General features: G+C 37.3%; 1 protein-coding gene across 3 annotated transcripts in view; it reads right to left on the bottom strand.

The window, feature by feature from the left end:
- Positions 1 to 18448, bottom strand: part of LOC124426329 (CCR4-NOT transcription complex subunit 6-like) — a 427489-nt gene that overhangs the window by 367887 nt on the left and 41154 nt on the right. The gene's annotated exons all lie outside the window — the stretch shown is intronic.

Raw genomic sequence — 18448 nt, 5'->3', positions numbered from 1 at the left:
GTCGAGTTTCTTCTTAGATTTTCTCGCTTTTCACCTCTGACGGGCGATGGACGAGAAACAGTAAGTAGAGAGACCGAGAGGAACAAGGAAAGAAAAAAGAGAGAGGAAAAAAAATAAGAGAAAAAAGAAATAGTATAAATAGAAGAAGAAGATGAAGAAGATGAAAAAAAAAAAAAAGAAGAAGAAGACAAAAAGAAAATGGAAGGCGAGCGCCGTAATAAGAACAAAACGAACGAGGAGTAGCGGTCTAAATGGGTCTCCGTGAACATTCATTTAGAAGGCAGCGCATTTATTTCAGCAACAACGGTGGCTGCATCTTGTAATAGGCCAGTCCTATTGTGCCATCGGCCGGGCGCCTTGAATGCGTGCAGTTTTCTCTTACTCTTACTCACTCCTCTCTTCTTTTCCTTACAATCCCCAGAGTTGTGAGCCAGCTCCAACATCCTCTCTTTGGCACCTCTATCTACTTCTCTTTCTCTTTCTCTCTCTCTCTCTCTCTTTTTCACTATCTATCCATCTATCTATTTATCTATCTATCTATCTATCTATCTATCTATCTCTCTCTCTCTCTCTCTCTCTCTCTCTATATATATATATATATATATATATATATCTCTTTCTCTTCTTCCGTCTTCTTCTTGGTCGTCTTCGTCGTTTACGTAGTCGTCCTCGTTGTTGTCGTTGTTGTCGTTTCCTCGGTTGAATGGACATACGCTCGCTCCTCGTGCACCTTCACAAAAACATCCTTACATGTAGCGAAACGAGAAAGACAGTGCCAGCGGGATCTCCATCCAACACCGTCGTCGTTCCTCGTCTTGTTCCTACGCGTAGTCAAAGGAATTGTCGCCTGGTGAAATGGCTCTTTCCGCCTTTTTCTTTATTTCTTTCTCCTCTGTGTCTGTTTTGGAAAACGAGACTACCCTACTATACGTTTGTTGTATAGGTTACGTATATCTCTTACCCCGCAGCAGAAAATTCTTTTTCCCCCCTTGCAACGAGACACGAGATTTCCGTCTTCTTTTGCCACGACTATTATTTCCTCTCTCTCAGATGCATACCTTTTTATCTATATTCGCGAGATACAACAACCAGGTGAGAACGAGGGATCATCAAAAACAGGTCTACCACCATTGCGTTTATTATTTTCGACGTAGAAACGAAATCTCTCTGTGATACGAATATATATATATATTTTATTTTGTTTTATCCTTTTATCTATCTACCTTTCTATAGCTGAGTCACATCGGCTTTCTTTATCCCACGTTAAGACAGGAAGGAAATAATCTCCCGGAGGAGTAGCGACTGCGCCGCTAGTCAAGACAAGACGAAAATGGTGAGCTCGTTTTCTCCTGACACACCTGGGAATTATAACGAGCTTGAGAACCGGCACGAGACATTGTGACTTAGCACCAAGGGCAAAGTGTGTCAAACGCGACGCGAAGCGACGCTACTACGATCGCAAGATGTTAACGTACGCACGTAGTAGATATGTATATGTTTTGCTTTTTTTCTTTTATACAGGCACGCACGAATACATACATACATACATTCATATATACACGCATACTTAAACGCATACAAACGTTAAATCGTACACGTCTTTACGCTTCGACGTGAACATATATCTCGGTATCGCCATACTTTCTTGCTAGCGTCTCTCTCTCTCTCTCTCTCTCTCTCTCTCTCTCTCTCTCTCTCTCTCTTCTTTCTCTTACGTCTCCACTTCGAACTCCTCTCCACACAACATCAAATTCCTTTTAGTAAGAGAGACCAAACGAGAAAACGGCGAAACTCGCAAAGGATTTTTAGCCCCGAAGCAAGAGTTCGCTCTTCGCGAGAAACAATCCTGGATAGCGTTTGGTCTAGTCCTCGATAGAGAGAGACAGAGAGAGAGAGAGAGAGAGAGAGAGAGAGAGAGAGAGAAAGAGAAAGAAAAAAAGAAAAGGGCCGAAATAAAACTTCACGTCTCTATCGTCTTCTATATTTCGAATGAAAATTTTCGATGAAAATATACAAGAGGAAGAAGTAGTAGAAGAAGAGAAACCAAACCCCTTCGGCAATTTTCCATATCTCTCCTTGATTCTTTCTGACATTCAGAGAACGCTATCTCTATTTCTATCTTTCTCTTTTTGATTTGTCAGAAAGATAAAACGCGTACACACACATACACAAATACATAGACAAACAAAGACACATATACGCATATATGAATATATATATATGGGGAAATAAAGATTAAATCTAGTTGGAAAAAGGGAAAAGAGGAAGAGATAAACCGAAGCTGAGAGACACACATAGAGAAATCTTTGAGACTGGATAATATCGCGGTTAGTGGAACAATCACCGGAGAAAGTTACCTCTCCGTTACCTCTCCCCCCACCACGAGCAACACCAACACCACTACCATTACCACTACCAATCCACCATAATCGTCGTATCCTCGATCCTTTCCTTTCTCACGAGAGAGCCTGGAAACCTTCTACTTCTCTTTCTATCCTCGCAACTCCTCTCTCTCTCCCCTAGCCCCTCTCCCATCGTCACCACCACCACCACCATCACCACTTTGCTCGGTCCTCACGTACCCCGTGTGTCGTGTCCTCCTTTTACGATTCCACACTGCCACGAGGATAGGTACCCGCTTCCGTGCCGGCGAAGCGAATTTCATTCGGAAAGTGATCGAACCTAACGGTACCTTCTTGCAGGAGCGCGATTTCCTTTCGCCGTTTGCGACTACTTTCTCCGCTTGTAAAGCACGAAAATTTATTATCAAATGTTGTGCCACGTTCTATACGTCGCCTCGTTTTTCAATGATGCTATTAAATTCGTAAGTTAGAAAACAAATATAATTTATGATCGATAACGCTTTATATTGCCAGTTTTATATTTTATATTTTAGTTTTATCATTTTATTTATTACTATATATATATATATATATATATATATATATATATATATATATATACTTTTTTACTTCGTTTATATTTTATCTTTAATCCAGGAAAAAAAAAAAGAAAAAAAGAAAGAAATGAAAAGAAATAAAACAAATGAAAGGAACGGACTGGAATCACCAAGAGAACATTTTTCTAAAGGCACTCGAGATATATATCTACTTACTTACTTACTTACTTACTTATTTACTTTCTTACTTACTTACGTAAGTCGATAAGACGTACATAACCAGGATCGAAAAATAAATATAAAAGATATGTGATAACGCTATTTCCTGCATCCTCACTTAGACAAACCACCCTCCACCCCCTACCCCCGCCGAACTCCGCCCTTTCATGAATCTCCATCTTGGTCTAATTGGAAAAGTCTTAGTCTCAAGGAAAGAAGTCCGAGTCGTAGGATACGATCGAAATTTCCAGTCACGTAGCACGTTTGTTTTCACGAGTGGAAAAATATCTTCCATTGCATGGATCCAAGAGAAGAAACGACGAAGGGGAAACGACGAGGATAAGGGGAGGTTGAGGATGAGGAAAGAGGAGGAAGGAGGAGGAAGGAGGAAGGAGGTAGAGGAAGAGGTGGAGATGGAGGTGGAGGTGGAGATGGAGATGGAGAAGTAGATGGAGATGGAGGAGGTGGAGAGGTAGCAGATCATGGGCGTCGTCGTTGTCGTACGTAAGAAACGGCGGATTCTCAAGCCACGTGCCGTCATTCGTATGCAGGATCGCGAGAAAGAAAAGAATAGTTGCTTCTCTGATCCCTTCGCTCTTATCTCGAACGTCAACCTTCACGAAAAGTCTCCTAAGAGATAACTCTTATTTCCTCTTTGTTTTTTTTTCCTTTCTATTTTTCCCCCCCTCCCCCTTTTTACCTTTATTTTTACTTTAATCTTTTTCAGCGTTCTTTGTTTGTTTTTCTTTTTTTTTTTTTTTTTTTTGTTTCAATTGTCGATCTAATCCCAATAAATAAACGAATGTATGAATGAATGGATGGATAAATGGATGGGTGGGTGGATGAATGAATGAATGAATGAATGAATGAATTTCGACGATAAACTGTAACACGTTTGAAATTTATTCTATAATAGATGTGACGAATAAGTAAAGGGGAACGAGAGACGATCGTTTAATATCTTTCCACACGTACTTTTGATAGTTAAATTTAAAAACCTCTTTAAATGCTAATATATCGTTCTTTTTTGTAATACTTTGAAAAAAAAAAAAAAAAAAAAAAAAGAAAAAGAAAAAAAAGAAAGAAAGAAAAGAAAAGAAAAAAGGCAAAAAAAAATTTCGTAATATCAAATAAAATAAAGTAAAGTAAAATAAAATAATATAAAATGAAATGAAATAAGAAAGAAATATTCAAGCGAAGGCAGGAATACGAAAGGAGAGTCGATAAAATTTCTTTTTAATTCTAAAAAGAACGAACTCTTAAATGTAATTCGATCCAATGTCGGATCTCTACTTCTCTTCTCTATTTTTCGTCAAAGGGGACGATCTATCTTTTATATGTCTCTTTCTATCTATCTTTCTCTCTCTCTCTCTCTCTCTCTTTCTCTTTCTCTTCGGATTTACGAAGAAAATTAAACTTTAAAACAATCGTAGTTTCAAGAGATTATTGGAAAATTGCAAAACTTTTCGACTTCCATCGAGAGTTTACGACTTTCACCGACTCGGCGCAATTCTACGAAGCGATTTGAAAGTGTAATAGTCCGTTCGCGCGTGAGGACTAACAACCAACGACGAACGGACGAAAAACAAAGTGGTAAGGCTAAAATGGGAAGGGGGAGGGGGGTAACGAAGAGAAGAGCAATAGGGCAGACTAAGGAGACTATGAGAAGGGATAGGGGGTCAGAAACAAAAAGAAAAATGATTGAGTAGATTGACGATCGAGAAAAGATCTTCGGATTTGCAAATCACGCGATTGACTCGATAAAAGAAAAAAGAAAAAAGAAAAAAAAATGTGTATACAAAAAAAAAAAAAGAGAGAGAGAGAGAGAAAAGAAAAAACGAACAAATCAAGTTCTTTTAAACACATTTGTCAGGATCCTTTTAATATCGTCATTTAGGTTACCGAAAAGTAAAATCTGTTCGTTTCAATGTTCCTCTCTAAAATGTATTATACGATGAATCTCCAGAACAGCAGCGTTGGAGAACAATGGTATCCAAAAAAAAAAAAGAAGAGAGAGAGAGAGAGAGAAAAAAAGGAAAAGAAAGAGAGAGAAAAAAGGATCGTTTGGTTTAAAAAATTCAATAGAACGATGCAACGTGTAACGAGTACCGCGAGGACTAACGAGGAACGACGACACCGACACACAGATCGTTCTCATTAAAATCGCATCAACAGGCCACTTTCCCTCTTCTTTACAGGAGGATCATGAAAAACAGAAAAGAAAAGGAAAGGAGAGGGAAGAAGAAGAGATGAGAGGAGAAGAGAGAAAAGAAGAGAAATAAAAGACTGGTCCTCGTACCAGCTTATATTTTATATTTTTTACTCTCTTTCTTTTCCATCTACCATCAACATCCACCCACTCATCCACCTATTCCACACTCCGCTCCAACCCCCGTTCGAATTTACCATTCGATCTTATAAAAAAGAAAGAAAGAAAGGAAGAAAGAAGGAAAGAAAGAAAGAAAGAAAAGAAGTAAGAAAAAAAGGAAAATAATACAGCAATGTATCGTGGAAGAATTTAAAACGTTCAATGACCAGATACACGCGGCCACGCTATTGTTTCGTCACGTTTCACAAACAAATACCTTGAAATTGAGGGAAACTGAATCGACGTGGAGATGATGAGAATCGAAGGCCGTATTCGCACGGGACTCATCGACGATTGGCTTTCCCGTTGGCATGAATTTGAATTAGTCAGAATGTTCCAGCGAGGATAATCATCGAATCGATACATGCAAGACGAGGGAATTAATCGAATCGATATCCTTCGAAAAATATATATCAGTATATATATTTATATGCATATATATATATATATATATATATATATATATATATATATATATTCTGTTTTTCATTCTTAACGTGGACGACAAGAACGTAAAGATCAAAGAAACTCGAATGAATGCAAGAGTCATCAAGGAGGAAGCATGGGCAAGAAAAAAAAAAAAATACAAAAAAATAAAAAGAAAGAAAAAAAGAAAACAAAAAATATATATTATATATATGTGTGTGTGTATGTGTGTACACATATACATAGATACGTATATACGTACACAACAGAAAGCTGTCCATTTTATCTCAAGGAAAATTGTAACTGCGGTGGAGTCTCGTCGGCTTCCGACATTAACCAAAATGTAGGGAGCAACGAGCGAGCAAACAAGTAAGCCAGCAAGCAAGCAAAAGAAAGAGAAAAAGTGAGAGACAGAGAGAGAGAGAGAGAGAGAGAGAAAGAGAAAGAGAGAAAAGGAAAGAGAAAGCGAGACAGCTGGAGACGTTTTTGCTGAAAGTTCCTCTTAACAGGCTCGCGCTAGATGCACGACCAACGGCAGCCCTTTTTACCCTAATAGACGTCGGGCCGCGTTTTCGTCGTCCCTCCGTTGTAGAGCCGTCAACGACGTTCTCTCTTCCTCTCCTCTCCTCTCCTCACCTTTCCATTCCTTTCCTCTCATATCCTCTCCTCTTCCTTCCCTCCACTCTTTTTCCTCTTTTTCTTTTATCCCTCGCTCGACGGCGTTCTTTGTACGAGAGGGAGTCTCAGGGATTACCTGCGAGGAAATTGCGACGCCGCTGATATGGATCATTCTAGATCGTCGAGATCCCGTGTTTGCTTGGAGAAGACGAGTTCCATGGTAATACACGCGTTTGGCGGAAGTTCAAGGAAAACATTGAACGTAGCGGTCTAGAAGAAAATTCGACGACCCTACTTTCCTCTAGGTAAGTACACTAACATTCGTGTACCATCTGGAGTATAGTTACCAAAAGATTATCATAATTAATTAAGGATTTAAACGATCAAGATTATAAATACATATATATATATATATATATATATATATATATATATAAATCATGTATGTATATAAAGTACTACGAGTGGTGTTAACTTAAACTCGTTAAAACGTTCAAAGTGTCGTTTATTTTGCCGTATTAAAATGACGATAAATTTTAATAAGTAAATTATAAAATTTGATGATAACGATTAACAACGATTAATTATATACGAAATAACTCCATGATTTTATTAATTTTTACGTTCATTCGTAATATTCTCTCGCGTTCACGTGGATAACAATTTTCATTGATAAAAGACCGAATAAATAATAAATTTCTCTATGAATATCGAAGTATGTATCTCCACGAATAGACGAATATCTTAATAATAAACTCTTAATAAGATTCATAAACCTCTACCTTGGGGAAAATTGATCCTATCATAGGAATTTCTTTTGACAAGATTATTTTCTCCTGTTGACGATTATAGTCAAAATATAAACTCCCTTTCGTCATTTATTCAAACCGAGATAACATAAATATACGTAAATACATACGTATATATATATATATATATATATATAGATACGTACGTTTGTTTTTCTAACTTCTACAAACTAGAAATTCGTTTACGGAAGACATGAGTATTGTAAGAGAATGGGACTCGTAGGATTTCGATGTAACGATCAAAAAGTTCGGACCAGAGGACATTGAAGGTAAACACGAGAGGATCGTCGTAAATATGTATGTTCCCACAAGGAACGTAGTAAACGTGCTAACGTAAACAAATAAAAAAGAAAATGAAAGACACATACATACACACACACAAATATATATATATATATAAATAGAAAAAGAGAGAGACATCTTTTCGAATTTTCTTTGAAATAATAACGTTCTTGAAAGAAACAAGATTGGTTTAGAAACACGTCGACACACATTTAATTTCTAAACGAGCCTCGTCGATTACGGACGTCGTAATAAGTACTTATTTAGGTAAGTAAGAGATAAAAGGACCATAGAAAATATTATTCCCTTATACGTCGATTCAAGAAAATGATGCTTCTTTTGCGCGAAAGTTAAAAAAAGGATCACCAAATATGCTCGTAAAGTTTTATGCGCTTCTTATATATACATATATATATATATATATATATATATACTTCGATATAAAGAGAAAATATATATATATATATATATATATATATATATATATATATGTATACACATAAGTAATAGTACGTAAGTATACTACGAGCGAGAGTGAAAGCGTGGCTCATTAATCCTCTTTTAAATCGTGACCACGTTACGCGCCATGGTAAGTGAAATATGATCAACCTGTTCGATGCGGGTGGGAGACGAGGATGGATAAAATAATTATTTTCAAAAATTGATTTCCTTTGATACTAATTTCGAACGCCAACGTTTTTTATTCTCTCTCTCTCTCTCTCTGTCTCTTTTTTTTTTAATTCGAATCGAATTCGATATATCGAAAAATAAATAGTGAAAAAAGAAAGTTTGCATTTGTTTATTTCTTTGAAATAGTTAAAAAAGAGTGTCGATGACGTTGTTTTCTTGCTTGCTTGCTTGCTTGCATGCATGCATGCATGCATGCATCGGTTCGATTCTACTTGGGGCCACTTTGAAACGTTTTCGAACTCGTTTCACGAGCAATTTTAAATTTAGGATCTTCCTTTAACCCGAATCCACTGTCGACATACAACACACATTATACAGGCATACGACTACAGACCAAAACGCAAACGCAAAACTATGCCATTGCTTTGGAGTTAATTTGTATTCCATGTATTTGCCTTATCGGGTGATACATATGGAATCGGCAAGTTTAGCCGAAACAGAGGTCGAAAGTAAAGTCGTTCCGTTTTCTACGATCTTAGTTACAAATAATTTCGTTAACTAAGAATAAGAGAAAGAAAAAGAAAGAAAGATAGGAAAAAAGACAGAAAAAGAAAAGAAAAGAAAAGAAAAAAAAAAAAAATAAGAAAAAAACAAGATTTTATTCAAAGTCAAAAAATAGAATAAAAGAGTTACACGCTCGTTTCCGCGATGCAAATTATTATTTATATTCTTTCTTTTGTTCTCTCTTTTTCTTTTTTCTTCTCTCCTTTTTACTTCATGATGAAAGCATGTGATATATACATATAAAGCAGAAACTATAGTTTCAACAGATTCATCGAATCCGTCGTGATAATAAAGGCATGAAAAATGAATATTCATTTGGTGCCATAATGTCCGCGCCTAGCGCACGACAGCTTTGTTATCCGATCGGTGATTATCGATTCGTGTCATGCGAACGGAACAACGCGTCGCGTCGTTCGAAAAAGACAGACAAAGATAAACAGAGATAGAACAGCAGAAATAGAGAAAGATAAAGAAAGAGCGAGAGCGAGAGAGAGAAAAGCGAGAGAGAAAGATATCGGATGGGGAAAGTGTGCTCGTTTAACGTTTAATCTCCTCCATTTATTCTTTCTTTAAAAGGAAAGAAAAAGAGAGAGAGAGAGAGAGAGAGAGAGAGTGTGAGAGATTGAATAAAAAAAAAAAAGAAAAAAAAAAGGAAAGAAAAGAAAGAATAAAAATAAAAACAAAAAGAAAACATAGAAATAAAATCGAATTAAAATGAAAAACGTGTCGCACCTCTCCTTTTTCTCTTGCACCCACCGAGAGGGATGCTCTAACTGTCGATAACTGATCGATAAACTTTGATATCGGAGTTGGTCGATTAAATCAATAAAATCAATCGCGGTCGACGAACGAACGAACGAACGAACGAACGAACGAACGAATGAACGAAGTGTTGGAAAGGAAAAGCGAGACGAAAAAAGAAAAAAAAGAAAACGAGAAGAAGAAGAAAAAAATACGCAACAAATAAAACAAATAAACAAACGAACGAACAAACAAACAAATAAAAGGAGACGCGATGACTCGTTTGACCGGATAATAATACTTGGGCGGTTAAAAATGGAAGAACGACTGATGACTAATCGAGAAGGCACACAAACGATTATGACAAATATATACCACGCTAAGGTAACCAAATCGTGGAAGAGAAAGAGATAGATAGATAGATAGATAAAGAGACAGAGAGAGAGAGAGAGAGAGAGAGAGAGAGAGATAGAAGGTATACGACAGCGTGACGTCGACTAATTTCGTTTCCTCCCTGAGTGTCGTCGGTCTCTCACGAAATTGCGAGGACGTGCGAGAGATGTGTGATTTATACCTCAATTCAAAGAGCACGTCCTTCTACTACCCTCACCCCATCTCACTCCCACATCCCTTTCACTCCTTTCACCCCTTTAGCGATAGTAGTTCTGACCCTCCCCCACCCTTATTGTTGGCGTACACCTCTCCCCTCTACGCTGCCTTCCCCCTCCCTCTATCCCTACGTATTGTCGTTGTTGAATGTCTCGGGATCGTGTCATGATATCATAGCTAACTAACTGGCATATATATCGTGTCCTTCATAATCCACGTCCTGTCCTTTCGACTGTCAAAAGAAATTTGCATCGTTACGATCGTATCTAAACTAAAAACGTACTCTCTGTCTCTCTCTCTCTCTCTCTCTCTCTCTTTCTCTCTGTTTATCTCTTTCTTTTTTTACGATCAAACGAGATATTAATTTGACATATTATGAAAGGTATTAGATATAGAGATACAATATGATTTCTAATTTATTCAAGTGATATATATATATATATATATATCGAAATACGATATAAAAAAGAAAAGAATAATAATTCATGGCAATATATGTAGTTATAATATAATCCAGATATCCGATGCGTGCGATTGATACAATCTAAATAAAGACAAATGATATTGTTATGTAATTCTTACGAATGAAAAACGAGATGAAAAGAGAGAACAGGAAGTACAACGAAAGTAATGATGGATCGGACCGCGGATAAGAAATTTAGCCTGACAGGTGAAACTCGTCGTCGTCGTCGTCGTCGTCGTCGTCGTCGTAGATGGAGCCGTCGAAAAAATCCGTCAGAGAGATCGTTGTAAAAAAAAAAAAAAAAAAAAAAGAGAAAAATAGAGGTGAGAGATAGAAAGATAAATAGATAGCATAAAAGGAGGGGGGGGGGGGAGAAAGAGAGAGAAAGAGAGAAGACTCTGTTCTTCAGACTCAGTTTCATCGTGATTTATAAATGAGTTTTTGCGCATCAACAGCTTTCTCGTTTCGAACACAATGGAACTTGCTAACAATTCATTGCTTTGATATTCGTAGTTAGTCTCCCGATTTAAAAAATTTTCTTAAACTTTTCAAACGAAAGAATGAATGATCGATCGATCGATCGATCGATCGATCGATCGCATGACGATCGGTTGATAATCGATTGCCATTTCTTGTTGAAAATCGACCGATACCATAGAGACAAAAAGACAGACGGACAGACAGACGGGCGAACGGACAATCGTCGGTGTTCTGTGAACTTTAAATTGCGCCAATATTTTCAGGGCCAATGCGAACAAAGCATAATGCTCAATAGCGCGGATACAGAGAATGTTAACCCTCGAAGTAAGTTACAAAAGGTCATGGCGAATTAACTCTCTTTGTAAGAACTGCACGATCTCGAGTTAACGCTAGTGTACATTATTCTCGCGAATTGTCCCTACGTTTTATCTCTCTTTCTCTCTCTCTCTCTCTCTCTCTCTCTCTCTCTCTCTCTCTCTCTCTCTCTTTCTCTTTCTCTCTCTATCTCTGTCTATCTCTCGATCCCTTTATGAGGATGATAATTTTTAAAGAAAAAAAAAAAATGAATAAATAAATATGTAAATAAAAGAGAGAGAGAGAGAGAGAGAGAGAGAGAAAAAGAAATAGAGAAATATAGAAGCAGAAAGAGAGAGACACATCAGTCCTTTATTATTTTTGTGGTAAAGAGACAGGATCAAGTTAGAGGGTAGAAATAGCTCTAACTTTCGGATTTAAAGGATTAAATTTATCCGTCCTCATTATCCCGAGGCGGGATGATCTCGACGTAGAATACACGGTGCAATTTCAGCTTTTTCTCCAACTTCGCGAGAAGATAATCGAGTCCGCGTTTGGTACAACAAAAGAAGAGAACGAGAGAGAGAGAGAGAGAGAGAGAGAACACGGAACTTCTCCTCTCGTCTCTTGCCGTCCCTTTCCATTCCTTCTCTCCTCTCCTCTTCTCTCGTTGGAAAATAGCATTAGCGATGCAAAACGTAGTGCCGGTAGTAGAGCAGAAACTTGGACGGCAGTTCTATCGCTTTACGGGCAGTGGCTCCCTGGAAAACAGCAGTAAATAGCGGCTCGGCCCTCTTTCTTCTATTTTATTCTCCTCCTCCACCGCCCCCTTTCTACTCCTCTTACTCCTCCTTCATAGCGCGTTAACTTAATCTAATTATAATATTCACGAATGTAAGTAGGAGATAACGGATTTTGGCGAACGCATAAACGAGTTGAAATAACGGTTGGGAAAACGAGCGAGAACATTCTCCCTCTCTCTCTCTCTCTCTTCCTTTTTTTCCTTCCTTTCGTTCTTTCTATATATCTGAAATGTCTTTTCTAACGGAGATAAAAGATCCTCAGAGTTTTAGTCTTCGAGTTCTATCCGTTCGAAAAACTTTCTTCCTCTTTCTCCTTACCACCCAAACCATACCAACCCATCTTCTTAGCTTCGTAAGATCGTCCATAAGTTTCATTCGAAACTACTACGTTCGACTTAACCGACAGCAAACTTTTCGACTTCGATAAAGACGACCTGTTTATGTAAGACTTAACGATATCATACGCCTAGCAAAATAATCTTTATCCAAAAAATTAATTCCTCTTATGACATGCGTTTCTTATCGTCTCGCTCGTAACATCATTTTTAATACTCTAACCTTTTCTTCTGCCTCTCTCTCTCTCTCTCTCTCTCCCTCCCTCAAACACACATTCTTTCCTTCTCTATCGTTTCGCTTCGACGATAAGAAACGATCGTTGACAAATTGCTACTCCATTTTCTAGAACGTTATATCTCACCGGTCTGACGGACGACGGATAGTACTTCGAAAGACAAATCGAAATAGCGAGGAAAACGATAAGCAAGTCTTAGTGAAGTAAAAAAGTCACGTGTTTTTCTTTTCCTACTTCTTTTTCTCTTTTTTTGTTTCTTTTTTCTTTTTTTTTTTTTGTTTTTTAACTACTCCGGATAAATAAAGATAAAGATACTTGTTATTTCTTTTGAATAAGGTAAGAAAAAAAAAAAAAGAATATAAATAAATGAATAAATAAATATTTAGAAGAAAGAAAAAAAAAAAAAAAAGAAAAAGAAACAAGATTACCACAATAAATGCGCTCTCTTATCGATTAATCCTTCTACAAATGGAATACGAAATTTCTATGTTCTAAGATAAGTAAGATCATTAACGAACTCTCGATAACAGTTAGACTTGTAATAAGATAAGAAAATTCGTCAGGTGGTCTCATTAAAAGCATTCCCTCATCTAATCGGATTTCCTTTTTAGGAAAACTTACAAGACGGAAGGCATCATTTTCTTTAATTCCCAATAGAGTAGGCGCTAGTTTTTCTAGCTGCGATTAGATCGACGGGGAAAAAAAATTCTTTTAACAGATAATAGGATAGAAGTAGAAACGTTAACGAGTAACGAATTCTTTTGGCATAACAATGGATTTTTCGAATTTTGTCTTCTTCACGTGGTATCTGGATGATGGCATCTCTCTAAAAAAAAAAAAAAAAAAAGGGAAAGAGAGGAAAAAGTCCAAGAAATATTTAAGTGGTTCCGGTAACAAACGTAACCAAAACGTGGGAAAAAGTATAGTGTCGGTTTGTTCCTCGAGAGATAAGACACTCGTTAATAATAGCCGCTACTCGTTACTACCCACATTCGTATCCGGACTTTTGGATTGTGTCCGAGTCTGTTTGTCTGGAGTATATGCGCCTGACTAACTTCGTCCCTCTTTACGTCGTCTAGGTATATTATACGTAATGTACGTATAATATACCAAGCACCTTATCGTTCGATTCGCCTCGTTTGCCGTAGACTGCTATCTCTCATTATCATTCTCTTTCTCTTTCTCTCTCTCTCTCTCTCTCTCTCTGTCTTTCTCTCATCCGGAGAAAGACAGGAAATTGTGCGTGATTATACTCACGAATATACCGTCAGTTAGTAACGAATATTGTCCAATGTACCTTGCTATATTATGTATTATGTATATGCACATATACGTGTACATATGTATATGTACATATCGATCGATATTTTATTTTTGATTTTTCGATATATATATATATATATATATATATATATATATATATATATATATATATATATAACAAATTTTGCAATCATTCCTTGAATTATTTTTATTCTATCGTTTCAAGATTATTAATTAAAAATATAGGACGTTTATGGTAAAGATAAAATGCTGCTTAAGGAAAATGTTATGCAAACGATACGAATAAAAATGATTTTATAGGATGGATTAAATGTTTATTAAGTATAACGATATGAAAAAGAGAAAGAGAGAGAACGTATACAATAAATCGAGTATTTTATCCAGTGATATTAAAGTCATATCGGAATCAATTAATAAAATCTATCGGATAGAGAAATCACGTGAAATAACATGATAATTTAATCGTTCGTACAAATCGTTCTCTCATTCTTTCTCGTCGCCATTGTATTATTTTATTCGTAAAAAAAAAGAAAATAAAAAAAAAAAAATAAAAAAAAAAAAAAAATTTATGAAAAAAAAGACCACCGAGCTAATATGTTAATCGAATAGGTCAGAATATTGTCGAAGAGACATCAAGGTCATGGTTAAGCCGATCTACCAGTTCAATCTCATAGTCATAGTTAATCCACGTTCGGACAAAAACGAAAGTAGACCCACGGCTCTAGAATACCGGACAGACAAATTTATTTCTATAGACTCGCCGAACCTGATCTTTATCGCGGACTTTGTTTCTATTTCTTTCACTTTTATTCTTTTCTCTTTCTCCCTCTTTATCTACCTATCTACCTACCTACCTACCTACCTATCTATCTATCTATCTATCTATCTACCTATCTATCTTTCTTTTTTATACGTGTATCGATTCACGAGCAGTATCTCTCATCAGACACGCGATATTAAGGTCCGGATAATTTCGATTAAAAAAAAAAAAAAAAAAAAAAAAACAAGAAAAAAAAGAAAAAAAAAAAGGAGAAAAAAGAGAGAAAGAAAAAATCGTGAAAAAGGAGAAAAGAAAACGAAAAAGGTTGATTGGAGCGGAAGAACGATGAGTAACATAGACAGACAGAGAGAGAGAGAGAGAGAGAGAAGGAGGCGAGTAAAGGAAGATAAAAGTAAAAGAAGTGAAAGAGATAAAAAGATAAAAGAAATAAGAGGAAAAGGGGATGAGAAAAAGAAGAAGAAGAAGAAAAGATAAAAAGAAAAGGATAAAAATGGGAGATGATCGAAATGTCTGCTAAACACGACAGTGGTCGGTCTCTTTGAAAGACGTCGATAACTAACTCTCCAAAGGGAAAACGAGCTGCCTGGTTGGTTGGTTGGTTGGTTGGTTGGTTGGTTGGTTGGTTGGTTGGTTGGTTGGTTGGTTACCTGGCTGGTGGTGGTTATCTTCCGTGGAACGACTTAACGGCGAGTTTGCGCTCGCGGTTAATAATAGTTCGAGCATGGAAAGTACTCTGGGGCCAGGCCTATTGGGTGGCACGGGTCAGGTGCTCGTAGAAAGCGAACCTTGCGTTTGGAACGCGCACGCCAATGTAAAAGAAAGGGAGGGAGAGAGAGGGAGAGAAACGTGCTCTACTATTCTCTGGAAGAGGCACGTCCCGAAGTTACAACTCTGATAAAAGACTCCTTTGCGATATTATAATATCCAAAAAGCAAAACTCGTTCGTTATCCCAAAATCTTAATAACGTTTAAGATTAAGAAAACGTTCTTATCGTCTACCGATTCTAAGAATATTGAAAAAGGAAAGAAAGGATAAAAATAAAAGAAAGGGAAAAGAAGACATAAGAAAAAGAAGAAGAAGAAGAAGAACAAGAAAAACTTTCTCCCAAGAGAGAAAATAATTTTAGAAAATAATCTAGAAAATAATCTAGCCGGATATAAACCCGTTGTAAGTTGAAGGAACTTATAACAAAAATGGAATAAATTATATTTGCTATATGGATATATATGTATATATACACGCACACATTATTACCTATACGTGTATGTACATATACGTACCGTAATGTAAACGTCGAGAAATTTTTTCAACGATCATACATATATGATACACACACACACACACACACACACACACACACAGAGAGAGAGAGAGAAAGAGAGAGAGAGTATATATACATATTATACCAGGCGAAACTCGCTCGTGTCGACAATGAGAATAGTGGAGTATAACTTGTGTAGGAGTAGGAAGAGGACGAGGAGAAGAAGGAGAAAGAGAAGTGGAAGGGAGGTAAGAGAAAGAGAGAGAGAGAGAGAGAGAGAGAGATGGTTCACTTTCTCCCTTCGGAGTCGTCCTCAATTACACGGAGTCAAGAAGACGAGGCTCGCGCGTAATTACACGGCTGAGGTGGCAGTGACCGACCGAGCGAATCGCGAGCCATCCTTTTTCCACCTCCCTCCATCCCTCTTCTCCATCATTCCTCCCTCTATCGTCTTCCCCCAGGCCACCCTTTCCTTTTCTCTTTCTCCTTTCTTTCCTCTTCCTTCCGTTCCAGTCATATAACCTCGTCACGCTGGCCCATGGGCTCGCCAATTCCATATCTCATCCAATTTTCTTTCACATATATCCTTTTACTCTGCTAAATAACCTTCCCATTTTATTAACATTCTTATATTATCTATCTTTTTTCCTTTTTCTGTTTTTTTCTTTTCCTCTTTTTTTTTCTTTTTTTTTTTCTTTTTTTTTTTCTTTTTTTCTTTACTTAAAATCCATTAGCGTACGTGTCAAAGGACACAGAATGTAATTATTTACGATAAACTTCGGACGGACAAATACAAAGCTGCTCTTATAATTCGACCTAGTAACTTGATAATAGAAACGATTTCTCGATGTCGCTAGAAAGCGTATCGACGATATTGGAACAACCTATTCGATCCGTTTCCAAATGATTGATTTTAATCGGCACGTTTCTGTTCTATTCTTGTTCTGTTTTTCCTTCCTCTTTCCTTCCTTTTCTCTCTCTCTCTCTCTCTCTCTCTCTCTCTCTCTCTCTCACGCACTCTCTCTGTCTCTCCCTTTCTCTTATTACTTTTACTTATTCTAAAACGATCGTCGTATCAGAACTAATCGGATCTGTAAAGCTTATCGAAATCTTAACAAAAATTGGATGGGATAGAAGTTACGAAGAAAGGGGCGACTCGTAGACGCCATTTTGGAGAACGGAAATCCGAAAGATAACTCTTACACTCGAATAAAGAGAAAGAAAATGAAAAAAAGGAAAAAAAAAAGAAGGGGAGAGAGAGAGAGAGAGAGAGAGAATCTCTAGTTTGGCTGTTCCTCTGGCATTCGATCGATCTGATAACGATTGGACGAATTTCGGAGGGAAAGAAGTACCATTTTGGATCCTATCCAAAAGTACAACGATAGTGACGAGGAAAAAGCGTTCTCTTTTCGTCCCTATAAAGTCGAGTGTACGAAGCTTGTGCAGAATTTTCATCTCTCTTTATCTCTCAACCCTTTGACCTCCCTCCCTCCCCTCCCTCTCTCTCTCTCTCTCTTTCATTCTTCTTATGGTTAAAATGAGCAAGAAAAATCCATATTACACGTAAAGTTTTGAAATGAAAATAAAATTGGGCGCAAAATTGGGCAAAATCTTTTCGAGTGGAACGTGCTAGGATCGATTCTTGATAGAAAACTTGGATGATGATAACCTTTCCAGAGTAAACGTGAATTCGATATGTTATAAAGGAAGTACCAAGTTTAATATTTGCAACAAGAATAGAATGAAAGGAGCGAAGCAGAGAGAGAGAGAGAGAGAGAGAGAGAGAGAGAGAGAGAGAGAGAGAGAGAGAGAGAGGAAGGAAGGAAGGAAGGAAGGAAGGAAGGGAACAAAAGAAGATTGCTGGAGGAAGGGTAAAGGATAACAAGAGAATAGTGTAAGTGTATATACGTGTGTGTGTGTGTGTATATATATATATATACACACATTATATTATATATGATCCTTATATCGTATCGATGATGGAAGAGCTCGGAGGAGCTAAGCGTTACGAGAGAGATGACTGACAAGGTATTGCAGTGCCGAATAGTAAAAGTCAGAGAACAATGGATAAGCGGAATAGTACAACCAAGACCTTTGAGGCAATCGGATAACTAAAAAAAATCATGAAACACAATGGATGGCAATACGCCCTTCCTTCTGGCTCGCCCTCCCGGCTCTCTCTAACTTACTCTCTCTCTCTCTCTCTCTCTCTCTCTCTCTCTCTCTCTCTCTCTGTCTCTCTTCCTTCCCCTCTCACCCCTCTCTCTTTCTCTTTTACTTCTATTATTTCTCCTCTTCCTTCTACTTTTCCTCCTTGTTCTCTCTAAGCATTCCCTAACGTAATC

This window comes from Vespa crabro, chromosome 8 (assembly GCF_910589235.1).
Source record: "Vespa crabro chromosome 8, iyVesCrab1.2, whole genome shotgun sequence".
Classification (NCBI taxonomy): domain Eukaryota; kingdom Metazoa; phylum Arthropoda; class Insecta; order Hymenoptera; family Vespidae; genus Vespa; species Vespa crabro.
This window is presented reverse-complemented; position numbering and strand designations above follow the sequence as displayed.